The sequence below is a fragment of the Humulus lupulus genome, chromosome 1, assembly GCF_963169125.1.
Source record: "Humulus lupulus chromosome 1, drHumLupu1.1, whole genome shotgun sequence".
NCBI lineage: Eukaryota > Viridiplantae > Streptophyta > Magnoliopsida > Rosales > Cannabaceae > Humulus > Humulus lupulus.
In genome coordinates this window covers 274,390,120-274,396,045 of record NC_084793.1, presented here as the reverse complement: position 1 = coordinate 274,396,045, position 5,926 = coordinate 274,390,120, and the positions used below count along the sequence as shown (strand labels likewise).

General features: G+C 33.6%; 1 non-coding gene across 1 annotated transcript; it reads left to right on the top strand.

Annotated features, from left to right (window-relative positions):
- Positions 1-5,473: 5,473 nt before the first annotated feature.
- LOC133813291 (small nucleolar RNA R71) lies at positions 5,474-5,580 on the top strand. The gene has a single exon (XR_009884320.1). It is a non-coding gene; the product is annotated as a small nucleolar RNA R71 (small nucleolar RNA).
- The last annotated feature ends 346 nt before the right edge of the window (positions 5,581-5,926 follow it).

Here is a 5,926-nt window from a genome sequence, read left to right as displayed (position 1 = left end):
TAAAAGTTTGAATTTTAAAAATTTTCAAATTCCCTCCTATTTTTTTAACTAAAATGTTACTATTTATTACTTCACAAAGAAAAATAAAACACAACAGCCCATTCTCTCTCTCTCTCCTTGCTCTCTTCCCCCATTTCTCTCTCTATCTCTCTCTCAAGAACTCCACAACCAAGCAACGGACGGCGGTGCTCCGGCCACCCCTCTCCTACACGCGCCGGTGCAATGGACGCAGAAGGTCGGCGACCTTCGACCCCCGCGAGCCCAGCCCCTCACGCGCCGCCCTCCACCGCCTAAAGTCGTTCGAAGTTGCGGTGGTGCTATTTTTCCCAAAGTCTTCCGAGTATTTTCCGACCTCCTCGAGCCACCCCGACCCAAACGAACACCACCAATACATTCCTTGTGCTTTGGGAATCAAAACTCACTAAATGATTGATCATTTTCCCGAACCACCACTGTGGGGTGGTGGCACCGCCGTTAATGTCGGAGCTCCGGCGGGAGCTTTGGCTATCAATTAATTTTTTAAAAATTAAAAATAAGACTTTTTAGGACTCGCAAAAATAAAAAATAAGACTTTTTAGGACTCGCATTGCGAGTCCTAAAATCTTACTTAAAGGCACTCAATGAGATTTTTTAGGACTCGCAATGCTAGTCCTAAAAAGCCTTTTTTGTAGTAGTGTGGGTACTATAAATAAAGGACCCAAGGCTTCATAAAGGGGACTTTTGGATCTTTCTTGGAACAATTTTGAGAGAGATATTTTCCGGGGAGAAACTCTGGGCAAATTGGTGACGAGTAAATACTTCAGTTCATCTATATAATTGTTTATTGAGTGATTCAATACCAAAGACTAAGTGGATTAGGTTATTACTGTTCATCAGAAAAGTCATCCATAAACACTTCAATAAATTTTTCAACCATGTCAGAAAAAATTGAAATCATACACCTTTGAAAAGTCGCAGGTGCATTGCATAATCCAAAAGGCATGCAGCGATAGGCAAAAGTTCCGAAAGGGCATGTAAATGTAGTCTTTTCTTAATCTTCTGGGGCAATGGGGGTTTGGTTATTCCCGAATACCCATCAAGAAAGCAATAATATGCATGGCCAGCTAAACGTTCAAACATTTGATCAATAAAGGGTAATGGAAAATGGTCTTTTCTAGTAACATTATTCAGCTTTATATAGTCTATGCACACTCTCCACCCCGTTTGTACTCTAGTAGGGATTAATTCATTTTTCTCGTTTTCAACAACTGTGATCCCAGATTTCTTAGGCACAACTTGAACTGGACTAACCCATTGACTATCAGAAATATAGGGTAAATGATACCTACGTCTAATAATTTCATGACCTCTTCTCTAACTACTTCTTTCAGATTTGGATTTAGCCTTCTTTGACATTCCCGAGAGGTTTTAGCATTCTCTTCTAAATGGATTCTATGCATACATATGGATGGGCTAATTCCTTTAATGTCTCCAATGGTCTGACCTATGGCTTCTTTATGTTTTCTAAGGACATCTAACAATTTATCTTCTTGTTCTTTATCTAAGGTGGATGCTATGATAATAGGTAAGGTTTCAGTCTCTCCTAGAAAATCATATTTTAAATATTTTGGCAAATGTTTAAGGTCTAACTTTGGAGACTCGAAAATTGATTGAACATGATCTAATGGTGAAAAATGTTCAACTTTGGTTTCATTTAAGGGTATAGACTCTAGCAAACAATTCACATCATCATTAGAATTATCAACTTGCAAGTTCATACCAAAGTATTTTTCACAAAAGTCAAGTAAGTCATTTCCATCATCTTCACAAATACTATCTATCATGTTAACTTCATGCACTTCCTCACACTCAACAGATTTAGCAACATTAAAAACATTCAATTCAACAGTCATATTTCCAAAAGATAATTTCAAAACATCATTATGAAAATTAATGATTGCATTAGATGTAGCTAAGAATGGTCTACCTAAAATGATAGGAATTTGAGCATGCACATTTTCCACAGATTAAGTATCAAGAGCATTGAAATCAATAGGAAAGTAAAATTTATCAACTTTGATTAAAACATCCTCTATAATGCCTCTAGGAATTTTCACGGAACGATCGGCTAATTGAAGAGTTATAGAAGTATATTTTAGTTCTCCAAGACCAAGTTGCTTATAAACAGAATAAGGTAATAAATTCACACTAGCACCCAAATAAAGTAAAGCCTTGTTAATAAATGATCACCAATAATGCATGAAATTGTGGGACACCCAAGATCTTTATAGTTAACAAGACTCTTATATTGAATAATAGAACTAGCTTTTTCATTTAAAAATGCATTTTTATGAACATTAGTGTTTCTTTTAACAGTACAAAGATCCTTTAAAAATTTAGAGTAGGCATGAATTTGTTTAATGGCATCTAAGAAAGAGATATCGATACTAACTTGTTTGAAAACTTCTAAGATGTCATTATATTGGCCGCCTTTTTTATTTGGAAGTAATCTTTGTGGGAATGAGGCTTTTGGAATGAAAGGATGGATTGGAGTTTCCTTGTTTGAAGAGTCATTGTCATTAGAACTAGAAGGCTGACTCTTTTCTTTTTTCTTTTTCAACCTCAGGTATGTAATCGGGTTTGCCAATGTTCTTTCCGGACTTAAGAGTTGAAATTGATTTGACTTCTCCATTATGACTAGACTTTCCTATCTCATATTGACCTTTTGGATTAGGGATAGGTTGACTAGGGAATGTCCATTTTTCTCTATCAGCTAAAGCAGTGGCGAGTTGTCCTACTTGTGTCTCGAGTTTGGTAATTGATTGATACTGATTTTGTAGGATTTGTTGAGTGGATTGGATAAATTGTTGTAAAGTATCTTCTAAGGAAGGTTTCCTTTGTTGAGGATATGGTTGATTTTGTGGGGCATGAGTTTGGTTTTGCGTGTTGTATTGGTGCCTTTGATTCATTTGAGATTGGTTTTTTCTCCATGAAAAGTTTGGATGGTTTCTCCAATTTGGATTGTAGGTGGATGAAAATGGGCTATCATTTGGTTTCCCATAAGCATGAAGAGCATTGGCCTCCTCAAACTAGGCTTCTTGGTAGGAATGACATAATTGGGGATTATGGCAAGGACTAGAACATATAGAACAAACATATTTTCTTGGTTGTATGGAGATGTAACGACCCAACTATTCTAGACCTTGGACCATTAATAACTACTATACTAATCTTAAGAAAACGTACATATGAAATAACCATAACTTTATTAAAAAACTGTAAAGTAAAGGTTAAATACATAAAAATTCATTTTGGATATGGGATCCCATTGTTTTGAAAATAAAACAAAACATAACTTAAATAAATTGGTTACAAAATTAAGTGCGGAAAAATAATACATAGAAATCATAACTAAAAGACTAAAAGAAAACTTCATCCTCTAATCGAACGCTCAGTCCATCGATTCCATCCTGCCTCAATACACATCCCCAAGCTGCCAAGAATCTTTCCGCCGCCATAACTATTTTCCTGCACATATAAAACATAAAGGAATGAGCCTAATGCCCAGCAAGGAAAATCTACTACAAGCATGAAACATAATCATACACATAACTATAAGCTATAAACATATAACATATATCTATAAAGACGTACATCATATAAGACTATACTATTAATGGCCATTAAAACATGTGATAAACCATCTACGTCCCCTTTCTAATATCTGAGGTAGGTTAGATCACATGGTAGGTTTATGATAACCCATCTACGTCCCCTGTCTAATATCTGAGGTAGGGTAAATCATAACCATGAAACATAAGAAAACATAACATAACATAGCATAACTTATCATAACATATCAACATAACATATAAGCATATAAAACTATCATATTTTCCTTACCAATATACCGGGATGATGAGAACAAAGTCGGGATTTTGGAACACTCCTAAAAACCATAATAGAGAGGTGAGTATACTAAAGAAAATGGATGAAAAGAATGAACTACACCATCGAAAAGATACTTACCAATAAGAATCTTACGTTCAAGATCTTAGATGCCTAACCAAGAATAGAGAATACGAGTTAGGATTTGAGTAGAAAAACTATAAGAACAATACAGAAAGGAACTAGAATAAGGAATACCTTGAATGCTTCTATGACTGAACTATACCTCGAAACTGAAATACACTATAACCTTACTTCCCAAGTGTTTATTAAACTTATAATGATTAAGCTTATAACCCCAACTCAAGTGTTTATCACTCTATAGTCTCACTAGCACCTGGAAGGCTCTCATTAATGCTTGAAGAATGAATGAAAAGGCTTGGTGCTAGGTCATATTTATAGAGTTCTAGGAATAAAAATCTTCTTTTTGGCTTTGAATAAAAATAATGAATTTAGTTGAAAATATTTGAATATCCTTCAGCCAAAGGCTTAGGACTTGGTCAAATTGTTCAGAGAGATTTAAGGAGTCAAAGCTTGATTTTTAAAACAAAAATAATAAAAACAAATAGAATCCTAACTTCTAACTCCCTAAATCTCATAACTCTAAACTCACATATAGTAAAATCAATATATCTGGAGTTTTAGGACTCTGATTTAGACTATCTTTATACCGTTAGAAAGCTAATTCAATTATCTACAACTTTCTAGAAATACTATTTTTCGAAATTCATAACATAACTGGGTCAAAAATAGGTTGGAAGTTACAGTACCCTAAAATTACGAAAAATCTATTTAATTATCTAAATCTCAAATAAATAAAATTGTGACAAATGTCATGCTCCTAACAAATTCTGGTGAAGACTAAGTCTTATATTTCCCTTATTTTATCATTAAAATAATAATTCCTTAATAATCATACATATGACAAGTGTCATATTCCTATTGGCTCTATCTAAACCTTAGGAATAATCATGCTCATGACAAGTGTCATATTCTTATTAGCTCTATCTAAATCTTAGGTTATAATAATTATTATATTAATAACCAGTAATATTAATCAAACATTATGTTATAATTAATATTCTTAAACTATAGGTTAAACTTATAAAATCCATAACTATTGCTAAGAGTTTCCAACTAAGTCCCGACTTGAACCAAAATCCACAGTCATAAACATACTACTACTAGCTATTACTATTACTACTACTATCTAACTAGCTAAGTAAAGTTCTTGGACTCTACAAGAGAATTTATAGTTTAGCTTATGGCTAAAGCTTCTACTTTTCTCGCTAATTTGTCTAAGGATGTTCTTAAGTCTAATTCATCTTTTACTTCATACCTTCCTCCTCTTTTTGGTGAATTAGTTGACCTAGACCTAGGATCAAAATAATTCAATTGTTGTGAATTGACAGATAAATCTTCAAGGGCGTCCCAAGCCTCTTGTCCTTGAAATTTTAAAAAAAATTCGGTATGCATAGATTGAATCATTTGACGATTAGAGGGAGTCAAACTATCATAAAAATATTTTACAAGTATCCATTTTTCAAAACCATGATGAGAACATTTTAATAATAAATTTTTAAATCTTTCCCAACATTCATAAAACTCTTCATTATCTTTTTGAAAAAACTCAAAGATTTCTCACCTTAGACTATCAGTTTTAGACATAGGAAAAAATTTCAGCAAGAATTTATTATAAAGTTGATCCCATGTAGTTATAGACCCCGTGAGAATGGAATTTAACCAAGCTTTTGATTTGTCTTTTAATGAAAAAGGGAATAATCTTAGTTTGACCGACTCATCAGAAAAGTTTTGAAATTTAAATGTTGAGCAAATTTCTAAGAAATATTTGACATGCATGTAAGGATTATCTCTATCTAACCCATAAAAAGATAGCAACAATTGAATGATTGATGGTTTAAGTTCAAAATGGGTTGCAGAAGTGGTAGGAAAAATAATACATGAAGGAGCATTAGATGAAATGGGTGCAAAATATTCA